This window comes from Magnolia sinica, chromosome 3, assembly GCF_029962835.1.
Source record: "Magnolia sinica isolate HGM2019 chromosome 3, MsV1, whole genome shotgun sequence".
NCBI classification, from domain to species: domain Eukaryota; kingdom Viridiplantae; phylum Streptophyta; class Magnoliopsida; order Magnoliales; family Magnoliaceae; genus Magnolia; species Magnolia sinica.
Window position 1 is genome coordinate 71,334,971 of NC_080575.1, and position 14,006 is coordinate 71,348,976.

Genomic DNA, 14,006 nt, shown 5'->3' on the forward strand with positions numbered 1-14,006 from the left:
ATCTCAATAACGGAATACATCTGTTGCCCCTGAGATCTAAGTGACAACATGGCTCACCTGACCTGAGTTTTTGTATTGGCCTGATTTATCGGCGCTTATTTATTACCGTGGGTTGAATCTTCTAAATGGATTCGATGCAATGTGAAAGATTTACTGGCTCCACACACCTGGAAGGTTTTTAATTCTAGGCTTCTTCATCTTAACTGTTCCCTGTGATGCAGCCCACTAGAGTTTTTGACGCTACCTCATTTTAGGCGCCAAACAAAAAATAATAATAAAAATAAGGGGGAAGACATGATGGACGGATGGGATGGCATGAACGCATCACAGTGGATGGCGGCTCATGTACTTTATTGACTAGTACGCTCTTGTAATGACAATGCCAGCTGCCTTATCTTCTTCCACATATCTGAGTCAGGTTTGGGTGCCATAGAATCCATCCCAAACAGTTGACTCTCGGAGACCCTAAAAGCTCCTACGCTTCTTTCAATTCCCTTTAATCTTTGGCAGGCCAAGCAGAATACATATCGCCAGGTACTTGTTCTAGTTTTAGCTGTCCACATGTTTATATATATATATATATATATATATATATATATATATATATGCTGCATCTCATGCTTCAATTTGATGTTGGATCTGTTAAAAGATGTCGCTACATTCATGGTTTGTCCATCTGATGTTCAAAACAGGCTTAACCTCTGTTCCTCCCAAAAGCTTAGGAGTCTTCCGAGTAAGATGTGAGCATTTCTAACATCTTGGGTGCGTTTAGATGCCCCAAAAAATCTTTAGTGGTTTGGATAATTTTTGCAGAGAACACATGGTTATTTGCTCTTTAGTGTGTTTGGGGCGGCGGAAATTAGGAATGACATTTGGTTTCTGCCTTTTCCATTCCAAAATCTTGACTGAGGGTGGAAAAGATAGGAAGACGGAATCTCGATCTAATGTGGTTTCCGACTTGTTCAGCAGTTCCAAATTCTGGGGAGTGGATATCCAAAAAAAAAAAACAAAATAATAAAATAAAAATTCAAACCGCTTAACAAATTGGGGACATCCAAATGCCCCCTTAAGTAGCATTCTACTTCCACCATGTATTTGACAATGAAATACATATAAGATTCAATTCCAACATCTAAAACAGTGAAAATCCATATAAAGATTCAATTCCGACAAATTTTTTTTTTTTTTTTTTAAAAGACGGGAAATGCCTATACCCCCGGCCTAAGGAAGTTCCTGTAGGCGGAAGCTACTCAATGTCCGTGTGAGATCCACTTCATCCATCAGTTCAGATCCCCAAATAAGAGGCAAATCCAATACTCGAGTAGGGCATGCCATACAAGACGTTGGGGGATTGAACACTCACCCTTGAAACCTTCCGGCAATCACCAAAGTTCTAATATTTACATTTTCAATTCATCCTAGTGGAAATAAGCTTTAGGGTTCACTTGGATGCCTGTGACCCTTACTACATGCTGGTTTTTTGGATGTTAGTTTTAAACAACCTACGTATAATGCTTTTGTATTTTGATAACTTGGAAAGTGTTTATAGGTAAGAAAGTGTATATTTGCACTAAATAAAGCTTGGATTGGAGAATCATTCCAAAATTTTCAAATCACATAAAAAAGCTTCGCATAAAATATATCATTGGGTTGAGACCATCTAGATAAATCATTGAGCTCATTCTTAGGCCAAACCAATCATCAGTAGAGCTGTACACGAGTTGAGTTAGCTCGGTTAGCTCGCTCTACTCGACTCAGAAAAAGCTCGACTCACCTCGGTTCAAAATTGGATTCAGACCGAGTTGAGCTGATTTTTGGAGCTCGAAAAAAATTTGAGCCGAGTTTAAGCTTGCCTGAGCTCGACTTGACTCGGATCGAACCTCGACTCGAATTGACTCGGATCAAACCTCAACTTGAATCAACTCGGATCGAAACGGCTTGGTGACTCGGTTATTTTGATATTGATGCTGCTTGCCGAGTGTTTGATGAAATGACTCAACGAAGTGTCGTTTCGGGTTCATCCATTCTTTGCGGAATTGGCTGGTGGCGAGGAAAGAATGGATATGAAATAAATCACTACAGAAAAAAACTTTACATCATAAAATTGCCTTCATATCTTGATTTTGATGCGGCTTGCCGAGTGTTTGATGAAATACCTGTAAATTGCTATTACTGTTTTGCATTATGTGAGAAATTGAAGATGGACTATATGTGTTTGAGAAAATGTTGCAGAGGCTCGAACTGGCCTGAGCTGCTGACCGAACTGAGCCGAGCTGGCTAGTCAGGCTCAAGGACTGAGCCGAGTCGAGTTCGAGCTAGGGTTAGCTATTGGCCGAGCCGAGCCGAGTTGTGCCAAGCTCGACTCGGTTCGACTTGTGTACAACTCAAATCATTAGATAGGCGACAAAAGTGGGCTATATTTTCAAAATATTTGTAACGTGAAGCCTGTATGATCTAGAATTCCACGGAGTCCACCGTGATGGCTACATGGAATCCACTGTTTATTAGTTTCACAAATTCATGTTAAGATGAAGACGAAAAATGCGGTAAATCTAAGACTTGACTTGGCTCAGAAATCTAAACAATCAGGAGGGGAACACCCACAGTTGAAACCTTCTTGAGGCCCATGGCCTCTTTTAATTCTAATCCAAACCGTTAATAAGGTAATTCTCACCAAAAAGAAAGGAAAAACAAAAATATTAGCCTGCTTCAAAACTGATGCGGCCCTAATAGGGTTTCAATGGTCGGCGTTCAATCCCCATTAAATTTCGTGGTGTGGCCTATTTTAGTTTTAGATCAGCCTCATTTTTGCGCTCATGTCCTAAAATGATTTGGCAAAACCAATAAACAAAGTGGATGTCAAAAGAACATCACGGTCAAGAATTTGATGCAACTCGTGTCCGTTTTTGAAACCCTCTCTTATCATCATATTCTTTGAAACCTTCTCTTGCACAACTCTTTGCAAAAAAAAAAAAAAAAGGAAGAAAAGTTTTACCTAAAGCGAGGGCTTGGTGGAAGGGATGGAGATAATTTGGTTCATGAGAGAGAGAGAGAGAGAGAGAGAGAGAGAGAGAGAGAGATTTGCAACTATCCTTTATAGCCAAGATTTTCAAAATGCAACTATCCTTTATAGCCAAGATTTTCAAAATACCTATGATACCTGTAAATCATGAACAACTAATGCAAAACATCATGGTGGGCCTAGGGAGGGTTTCAACGATCGGTGTTTCCTTCCCAACTTTTTCTTGTTGTGCGGTCCGCTTGAGTTTTGGATATTCTTCATTATTGGCTCATCTCCTAATGTCAGTTGGCGAAACTAATGGATAGAGTAGACATGCGATGGGCCCCACGTAGCTCCAGCCTAGAGGAACTCCCTATAGGCAAAGTGCTAGGGAATTCGTGTCCAAAATATTACCTGAGAACTTGAGAAAATCCTACTTCGGGATTTAAGATTTAGTAGAGATACTTGAGTTGCAGAAAATCTTATCATAGAAGGACCGTTTTTAAAGTAATAAATGTTTTTCTAGTGATCTTGAAAGTAAACAATTAATTAGTACAAATGGAGATATACTTCTGAGTTTTTGTATCATTTGGCAATCCATATGCACGTGATATGTACCGCTCATCGGCTGGGCTCTATTGTGAATGAACCAGACCCCAAAAACCACACTGGTTGATCATAGACATTGTTTTGAGTCTTTTGACCATTGCAATTCGCAAATGTACGTTATAAATATGTCTAGGGATGGCAATGGTCCAAGTAATGGTTGGCCTTGGCTTAGTCCTAGTCTCCTAATCCCTGTCATTGGTCCTAATCAGTTTAGAGAGGCCTTGGCCCTATAGAGCTGGCCATGCAATGGGAAGAATTCAACCATGAAAGGTATAAAATAAGTCTAATATAAGCAAATTTTGTGAGTATTCTCCATCTACACCAATTCCCATCATACTCTAGATATAAAAGTAATCCGAATCCAACACGGGGGCACCTTCTATATGGGTTGTTCATCATGTGGGCCCACCTTTGATGTCTACCATCTATCATGTGGGTCACACCTTTTCTATGGACCATCCATCATGTGGGGCCCACTTGATGTAGATTGTCCATGATGTGGCCCACATTTTGATGTGGGCCATCCATCATGTGGGACCTGCCTTTGATGTTCACCATCCATCATGTGGGGTCCCACCTTTACCGTCGATCGTCCATCATGAGGGGCCCAACCTTCAATATGTGTCAATCATCATGTGGGCCCACCTTTGATGTCAACCTTCTACCATGTGGTCCCACCTTCAATGTCCACCATCCATCATGTAGGTCCCACTTTTAATGTGGGGCTACACTTTGATGTGGGTTGTCCATCATGTAGGGCCACACTTTGATGTGGGCCATCCATCATGTGGGGCCCACCTTTGATGTGACAATGCATTATGTGGGCCCACCTTAATGTGGACCATTCATCATGTGGAGCCCCACCTTATTATGGGTTGCTCATCATGTGGGTTCACCTTAGAGAGATTGTAAAGAGAAGAAAAGAAGGCAAGATGGGAATTCCTTAAAAAGTTTAAGGATAAATTTGTTAAAAAATTAAAAAAAATAAAATATCTATCCCCTTGAGTCAAATAAACTCTTTAAAAAAAAGTGTCATCCTCATAACTTATTTTTTAAGAGCTTTTTGGTTAATTTCTTAAAAAAATAAGGTATAAAATTAGAGTTTTAACAAACATTTTATTTTCAAAAGAACAACTTATTTTTTCAGAATAAGCAAATAAGCTCTTATTAGTAGAGATGCCAAACAACCCCTAATATACGTAAAATTTGTGAGTATTCTCCATCTACGCAGCTTCCCATCATACTCTAGATAAAACTAAGTATGTATGGTGATTGGAAACATCTCACGTGTCTTTAAACATCCATCTCTCCTAATGATGTTGACCTACTTGATGATTGTACAGGCCAATAGGCAAAGCCATCATTGGTTCGTGCTTGGCCCAGCCTGAATACCAGACCTAAATTTCAAGCCTAGGCCCAGCCCTTAAGCCAAATTTAGGGGCCCTCAAGCCCTAGCCGTACAGGGCCAGGCAGCCCTGCCTATTGCCACCCCTAGAATGTCCAACCAACATTCAGACACTATTTGCAAAGATTCTCTTTTTGTAGTCAGAATCATCCAACAATGTGACGTTTTGGGTATGGTCCATGTTATTTTGAGACATGGCTAAGAATAGAAAATAAAGTCAAAACTGGCTTAATATCACTTCAAGAAAGAGTGAAATTCCCTGCAGAGTTTGTGGGCTTGTTAAGTTAGAGACCGCTGCATGATTGTAGAGCTAAGCATGGCCATGTTGCTATCTTTAGGACTCGTTCCACCTCACAAAAGTGCAGTGGTTGAGACAGCAGAAAAAGTCCTCAGGATCAATCGATCCACAACAAATGTATAACTCTAACCTTGATTGTAGTACCAGATCAGAAAGTCAGATATACCATTTATAAAGACTCTTTGGTCAGCAGTCAAAATCCTCGATCCATTGTGATTTTTAGGTTGTGGCCCATCCATGTTACCATCCAGCGGATGAATAGTCTGGATCGCGTACACGTGGGCCACTGACGTGGAGACAAGAGTTATTGATAAAAGCTTTGGTTTTTTCTTTTTCTCCATTAAGGATCGAGCAAGTGGTAGCTGGAAATATGCTGGCTTGCCTACATCATCAGCTTAAACTAGAACAATTGATGCACTGAGGTTGTGCGTGTAAATGCCCAGATCTTTTTTTTTTTTTTTTTTGTAACATTGACAATATCTTCAACAAACACATTTTATAAATATGTTTTGTAAATGCATAGAACTACCCATGCAGTCATGAGGTTAGTTAGCCCTTAGCTACAAAGTGTCTAAGTTCCTTTAATTGTGGCGCACAGAGAAGACCACTTATCCATTGCACTGTATAAGCCAGCAGTGCTTTACAACTTTCCTTCAACGCAATTTGAGAGGGCACGATAAGACAATACAGGTGTAATGTAGGGGCACACTTGGGGTGGGCCTCCCATGTGAGGCGGGCCCCACCCGTGTGAGGCGAGTGGCTCATGTGAAGTGGGTCCCACGAGGGGGTTTCGGCTGAGGTCCTAACCCATGAGATGTGAGGTCCGGGCTATGAGACAAAAGGATTGATTTGCCATGCTCTATCAGTTCGAGCTTTTAGAGCAAGTGGTTAATTGTCCTGCATCAAATTGGTATCAGAGCGGGAGGTCTCTCGTTCGAGACCCCTCAGAGCAAGTGGTTAATTGCCTTGCATCAAAGTGCCTAAGAGGGGTACTCTGCCGCTGAATCGCTTGCATTGATCTTTACTAATGCCTCACTATATTGTCTGCTATCTCTATCATAGCATTTGCTCTGTTTCTCCTTTGGGTTGCCTTTGATTATTTGGTTCTTGCTTCTGTTATGCTCATGCCATTAAAAAATGGTTAAAGTTACCATGTGGTTACAGTGGGAGCTGTTATGCGAGCGATATGGGGCTTTAACACCCCGTTCTAAAGAAAATGGCCGTAATGGCCCTATAATTGTCTGATGTGGACCTGCAACTGTCCGATACAGGGGATACCTTTTCTTTCTTAAAAAGAAATTTCGATCATTATAGGGCCATAATGGCCACTATGTCCTGTATTGTAATGGCCATAAAGCCAGCCGTTGCAACCACCCTTGCCTTGATTATCCCATGTCATCATGCATATCCTCCCTAATGTGTCTACCGAGTGTGCTTTTGATGAATCTGATTGCTGTTGCTAAGAATTATTATTAGCCCTACTACCTATCTGTTATTGTCTGCTGTGGAAATGCAGTCCCAATTAGCTATTTGAATGAATTCTTCACTGTCTATCAATCCTTTTATCAGAATTTGCTTACTCTATTGGAATTACCGTGGTCCGTCCATTTCCACCATTACCCCGACTACCTTAAGTGTGGTTATGTTCTGCACCTCCACTGAGTATTTTTCATTTTGTCGAAATAGGATTACCACAACAGGCTTCTTATTAGGTTAAAACATAAGAAAAAAGTTCGCCCTTTTTTTCTTTGTTTTGTTTTGTTTTGTTTTTTTTTTTCCTTTGACTTTTACAAATCTTTTCTTTAGATAAAATTTATTATATGAAGGTATTCTTGCTTGATTAGATTGTACAATTCTAATTCAGTTGACAGTTTTTCTAGTCTACTGTATCCTGGAGCAAATGTGTTGGTTGCACCGGGAGATTTTATGCAAAGAGATGCAATTCATCCTTGAGTGAGCAGCCTCCGCACATCATTCGTCTGTTTCTCCTAATCGGTATATTTTGTTAGTACCCTTACATTAGTTTTCATTGCTTTTGGACACACTCAACTGCAACTTAGGGCATGTTTGACTTTTGTATTACAAGTAAGTATCTTGTAAATAAATTATTATTACTTTTTCCACTAGTTGGGTTTTCGAAGAAATTACTTCATCATAAATCATGTCAATTTTAAATGGATTCCATGTGTTTTTGTTCACACAAAAATATGGAGTCCATGAAGAATATATTATATCCATGCCGTTCATCCGTTCCACAAGCTCATTTTAGGGCATGTGTCAAAAATGACAAAAACCACAGTTCAAACGGACCACACCACATGAAACGGTGCTCCTAATAGACCTCATCCATTGAAAGTCAATACCTTTGTAGGGCACACATTGATGTTTATTTGTCATCCAACCTGTTTATAAGATCATATAGATATGGATAAAGGGAAACATAACAATCAGCTTGATCCGAAATTTCTATGGCACCAAGCAATTATCAACGATAGGCATTCAATTCCCACTGTTTAATTCGGTGTAGTTCACTTGAGCTTTAGATCTGCCTCATTTTTGGGCTCATACCCTAAAATGAGCTGGTGGAATGGATGGACGGCATAGATATGACCTATACATCACCTTGGGCCCACTGTTTTTGCATTCAAAATATATTCCCACCTCTTATTTGCGCCAAAACCTTTTTCCTATCAATGTCAACTTTGATCCAAGAGATGAAAATACAAGGGGAAGTAATGATGACTAATTTACAATGCATTTGCATCGTAACTTGGAAATCAAGTAGGCCCTTGGATTGTTTCTGTGACTCCATATACCATGAAATAAACAAAACACCTTTTGCAGAAAGTGCTCACAGAAAATCGGTCCAATTACAAAAGAAAAGAGCAAAATAATAACAAGAGACGAGGTACGAAGATTTTGTGGTTTAGTAATTTAGCCTAAGTCCACGGGTAGCAAGACGGAACTTTCTTCTTCGCCAAAACAGGTGAATACAAAGATTTCCTCTTTCCACTCTCTCACCATACATAAAGATCTCTCCTCGAGAGAAGATGCCCTCTCTCTATATATGTTTCCCCTTTGATAGACACCAAGTGATGGAGGACATGAAAATTAGATATGATGTGCAAGATTTCAGGCTTTAGATCATAATAATTTAGAAACAATCACAATAATTCCACATCCCACATAAAGTCAAGCATCCAACAAGGGGAATCTACGAGGGTCCAAGCCTATACATGTTAGGGCTAAATCAATTAAAACTTATAGACTAAACAATTCTCAAAGGATAGTAGATTCATCCACACAGGCAAAGGATTATTTTCCAATCCAAGGGATTCTCACGTTTCAATTCGGGAAAACCTAGGGTTTCAAAAGCGAAATAGAACTTGGAGATTTAAGATGATCTAGGGTTAGGGTTATGGAAACAAGGCGAAAGAGGAGTGAAATACGGACGAGAGGGAACCTGTGATCAGCCCGCACGTGTGGACAGCAAACCAGCCTATCGCACGTGCGTGGATGACAGCACGCACGTGTGTAGGGCCCACGAATCTGGAATCAGCCAGCTAGGGCCTGGTCGGCCAAGGATGGGTCACCTTCCCTCTAAATTTCAAGTCAAACGGATGATCGGTTTGAACACGGTGCTCCGCCGAAGTTTCAACCCTCCTGCAAGGCCAGATTCTGGAAATCTGCTGTAGGGGAAAGATTCGCTACAAACGTGGGTGGATTTGATGAGGGGATGGCTGTAGGAGATAAGGAATATGGAGGGTAGGAGATGGGGGTGATTTGGAATGGGTGTGGCTTCGCACTACGGTAGTTAGCCCTTCGAAGAAGGGAAGGTTTCGCACCCAATTAAGTTTCTACAACTCAGAGAATTAGAGAAACAGGAAAACGCATAATTTTATTAATCATCTTCAATGAAAAAAAACCCTATAAGGGGTTGCCTATTTATAAGAAAAACCTATACCACAAAAGCTGCGCCATGTGCGCATACTATTACTTAAAGACGAAATAATAAAAAATAACAACTAATCAATGCAATCTAAACCGTTCATGATGTTCCTAATAACGGTAATAAGCAAAACTCAAAGTCCTAGGTCGCCTAGGGTAGTGGGCCACGATCATTAGATCCAATGATGGGATCCACATGATGATCAGGTCCACCTCAAGGAACCAAAACACAATCCTCTAACTAGCAGGCCCTCCATGGATGTTGTCATCGATCCAGATCGAAGGTGGGGCCCTCCTTGCGTACATGCATAAGGGGGGCGTGCTTGTGCGTGAGATGTCCCCATCATAAAGTGAAGCCACTTGTTCTAATGCTACTAAACTAGGCTTCACATGCTTTGTTTTTTATTCGAAATAAGAGGACACCTTATTTAGAAAAAGGAAAGAGGAGTTTCTAAATTGAAAACATCCTTTGTACATACACACGTGCGTACACCACCATAACAAATTTTCTATGTGGAAGAACTTAAAATATGAATTTGATTATGACAAGATAAATTGAAACACTTGTCATCATGTCCTTGAGCATACATGGAAACAAAATATAGAAGGAGATGTAATCTGGTTCCCCGATAGGCTCACAAGGAACCCCATCAAATAAGTCCATTAAAAAAATAAATAATAAATAAATAAATATGTGAAGATTTGAGGGAAACTTGGGCTGTCAATAGATCGGGTTCAATTTGGGTCTTATAATACCCATACCCAAGGCTAACTGGGTTTAGGTCTTATCGGGTTTGAGGGTCTTGTTGTTGAAGAATTGGACCAGGTCTGATTGAGTTTGGGTACCTGGAGGTTATCCATCAAGTCACTGAATCTAAATAGGAGCATTTACATGGTTAGGCCCACGTAAACTTCATTCTTTTGCTATATATATATATATATATCCCAGTCTCCTGCGCACAAGGTCGCATGGAGCTTTTATGCAAGCTTTCATACTTGTTGTTAGATTATACTCATTGACTGAGATTTAACAGCATTTGAGAATGAGAGAATCTAAAAAATAATGACTCGTGCCGAGACTCTCGCGCGCTCACGGGAATGGCACGCTATCTGCGACTAGGTAGCTATTGGACGGTGCTTTGTGGGCCAATCATGATGTATGTGTTTTATACATGCCATTCATCTAATTTTTCAAATCATTTTCGAACATGAGACCAAAAACAAGGTAGATCCAAATCTCAAATCAACCACACCACGGGAAAAACAGTAATGATTGAACACCCATCGTTAAAACTTCCTAGGGCCCACTATAACATTTATTTTCCATCCAATCTGTTAGTTAGGTCATACAGACTTAGATGATGAGAAAACAAAATATCCAATTCATCCAAAACTTGTGGCCCTCAAATTCTTAACAGTGGGCGTTGAATAACCAGTGTTTCCTGTGGTGTGGTTCATTTGAGATTTGGACATACCTCTTTTTTAAGTCATGTCCTAAAATAATCATTCAAAATGGGTGGATGGTGTGGATTAAACACGTATATCATGGTGGGGCCCACAGAGTACATTGCAGTAGCCACCTGGTAACTGGCAGTGTTAGAAGTCAATCTGTGTCCCCCGGACGCATGGGTACCACCCCCACTAGGACCGGAAGCTGATACGCACTGAGTAACTAAGTACGCTTACCTTATTGAGTAAACTCTATGGGGCCCACTATGATTTACCTATTTTATCCACTTCGTTCATCCATTTTACTAGATATGATTATACAAACATGCATGAATGGAAAACACAAATATTAGCTTGAGCCAAAACTTCTCTGGCTTGAAGAAATTTTCAAAGGTGGACATTCAATTCACACTTTTTTCCTGTGGTGTGCTCAACTTGAGCTTTGGATATGCTTCAATTTTGGGCTCAACCCATAAAATGAGTTGGAAATATGGATGGACGGTGTGGACAAACCACATACATTCATGTTGGTCCCAACATAGTTTTACTCAGCATGATAAAAGCTTGCTGAGTAACTCGGTACGCAATTCGATTTCTCCGGAACCTAGCTAGAGACGGACGGTTCGGCGGGGCCTCTTTGGGGCCCACTGCGATCTATATTTTTTATCCACGTTGTCCATATTTTTGGATAGATTATTTTAGTGGATGAACCCAAAAATGAGGCACATCGAATGCTCAAGTGGACCGCCCCACATGAAGCATGATCGAACGCAACATTTATGTGCGCTGGAATAAGAGTCGTTGGAACACACCAACTAACGAGATTAAGCACCCAACATTTATGCTAGTGCAAGGTTCTCTGTGGGCCCCACCATAATGTACATGTTTAATCCGCACTATCCATCCATTTTGAATGCTTGTTTTAGGGCATGACCTAAAAACGAGGTATATCTAAATCTCAAATGGACCACACCATAGGAAACATTGGAGATTCAGTGACCACCGTTTAAACATTTGTACGGCTACAAAAGTTTAGTATAAGGTTAATAGTGTCGTGTTTTCACTTCATCCCAGTGGGAATGAACTTATAAACAATTTGGATGGCATATAAACATCGAGATGGAGCCCAGTAAGGTTTCAACGGTGAAAAACTCTTTCTCCAATTTTCCTTCTCATATATACACCTTTAGTTTTGGATCCACCTGATTTTTGGTATCATTTCCTAAAATGATTTGAAAAAACGGATGAACGAGTGGATTTTTTAGAAAAATCATGGTGGCCCCACATAACATCCTAGGAAATCCATGTCCGGGTGGTACCCATGCATCTAGGGGATGCAGATTGCCTTCTAACGCTGCTAGTCACCAGGTGGCTACTGCAAGGTACCCTGTGGGCCCCACCATAATGTATATGTTTAATCCACGTCGTGTGTGTGTGTGTATATATATATATATCTGTGTGTGTGTGTGTGTGTGGGAAATGGTACTATGAGGTTGACCTCATGGGGGCTTCCCATGAGGTCGAGTTGTGTGGGCTCCACTGTGACATGTGTCGGACATCCAAATTATGCATTTGGTGGGTCCTCTCTAGGTTATGGGACATCCAAAAAATCAGACGTTTACAAAACTCTAGTGGGTCACACCATCTAAAACTGTATGTAAACATGCTAAAACATCTAAAATCACTTGTTGGGGCCCATTTGAGTATTGGATACGACTAAAACTTGGTTTGACGCCTCATCCAACTAGGACACAATGGATGGGCTGTGTCACGCCTCAAACTCGGAAACCGGGCTCACAAAATTTCCGATCGCCAAATCCGGCGCCGACAGCCTCCGTAGAACCCCATTCTTGGCTCCCAGCGCCCATTCGCCAGGTTCCGATCCTGGGATGCTACGAGGAGGATTTTCAACATCAGTTTGATTCGTAATAAGCATAACCAAAGGCACAACCCACAACCAATAACCAAAAACTCCATCACATTTCCACTATGATAAAAAAACTTTACAAGTACAATGAGCATAAAGGGAAATACAATGATGATGAACAAAAACTCCAGAATAATCTGCCACGTGCTCAAGCCTCAGCGCTGCTGTGATCCAACGTCACCTGCACGCAACGGTCGTGCATAAGCTTATAGAAAGCTTAGAGGGTGGTGAAAGTGTGTGCTAAGGTGGTAATGCAATTATGCAGTATCAGAGTAATGCGGAACATGCTGATGAAAGCCAAGAATACCATAGCCGTACCAAGGCCATGCGGTGCAAAGCATGAATGATGTCGGCCATACCAAGGCCATGCAATGCGAAATGCAACTCAAGCATACAAACCCTCATCTAAGTCCACATGTCAATACGGCTCAAATCTGGAATATTACCGGGGTCTAGTACACTCCAAGCCAGATTGCCGCCCCATCGCGCGCAATAAGGTGAGTGGAAAAGACCTCACTATCTACCTGCCAATATCAGGCTCGACTCGTTAATAGCTGACCCATTCCTCGAGCTGGTCAGACTCAGCCTAGCATTGCCCCCTACTCTCGGGCGGGTAAGGCCGCACCCCCTTCCAACCGACCACGACACAGTGGAAAGTGCAACCGTCTGGTAATTGGCACTCAACACTCATGCACCCACTCGGTCTAGACGTTGGAGTAACTTCTTGGTACCATAAGGGTTTAGGGGCTTTCACCCAGGGATATCTATAGCATCCCATGTAGAACAAGATTTTCGGTATCCAATCCTGCCAACCACGATACGCCTGTGGAGGCTACGGCCCTGATGTCGCTAGGGCGTACAGTACCATATCACACAATGTGAATGCATGAATCACACTATCCAGTCATGCAACAATCCTGCGCGTATCATGCGCTCATGTAGGGCAACACCCCCTATCCGGGAGCCCCTAAACAATCTGCCCGAAGGCATATGTCATGATCAGTCACTTCTCATATCAAGCATACATATGATGCGTATGATCATGAGTTATGGAGCTATACTACACATGTTATAAAGTAATGCATTATCCTTACAACGCAGATGGCCTAGACGGCCTACACAAAACGAGTACAGGCCTATCAATGGGCCCTAGGGAGAATCGTAATGTGGACGTTTAACCAACATTTAAACGTGCAATGTGGACGTCAAACCAACATTGCTCCCAAGGCACGACTGTCATAAACATCATTACATAAACTATGTTGGGATTGCACATTGCAATGGACCTTAGGTATATCCCATTAGGCCTTCAATACATCAAATGGGCCGTATCACATGGGCCTTACATTCATCAAATGGGCCGCATTAA

The 14,006-nt window shown here is 41.3% G+C and overlaps 1 protein-coding gene across 7 annotated transcripts in view; it reads left to right on the forward strand.

Moving 5' to 3' along the window:
* The first annotated feature begins 354 nt into the window (after positions 1–354).
* Positions 355–14,006, forward strand: part of LOC131240009 (disease resistance protein At4g27190-like) — a 45,566-nt gene continuing 31,914 nt past the window's right edge. For 2 of the 7 annotated variants that reach the window (XM_058238000.1, XM_058238006.1), the window contains exon 1: positions 6,700–7,308. The gene's annotated coding sequence lies outside the window, so the exon portion shown is untranslated. Of the gene's footprint in view, positions 535–721; positions 741–6,699; positions 7,309–14,006 lie in introns of those variants that run through there. The other 5 variants (XM_058238001.1, XM_058238002.1, XM_058238004.1 and 2 more) reach the window with 5 other exon arrangements.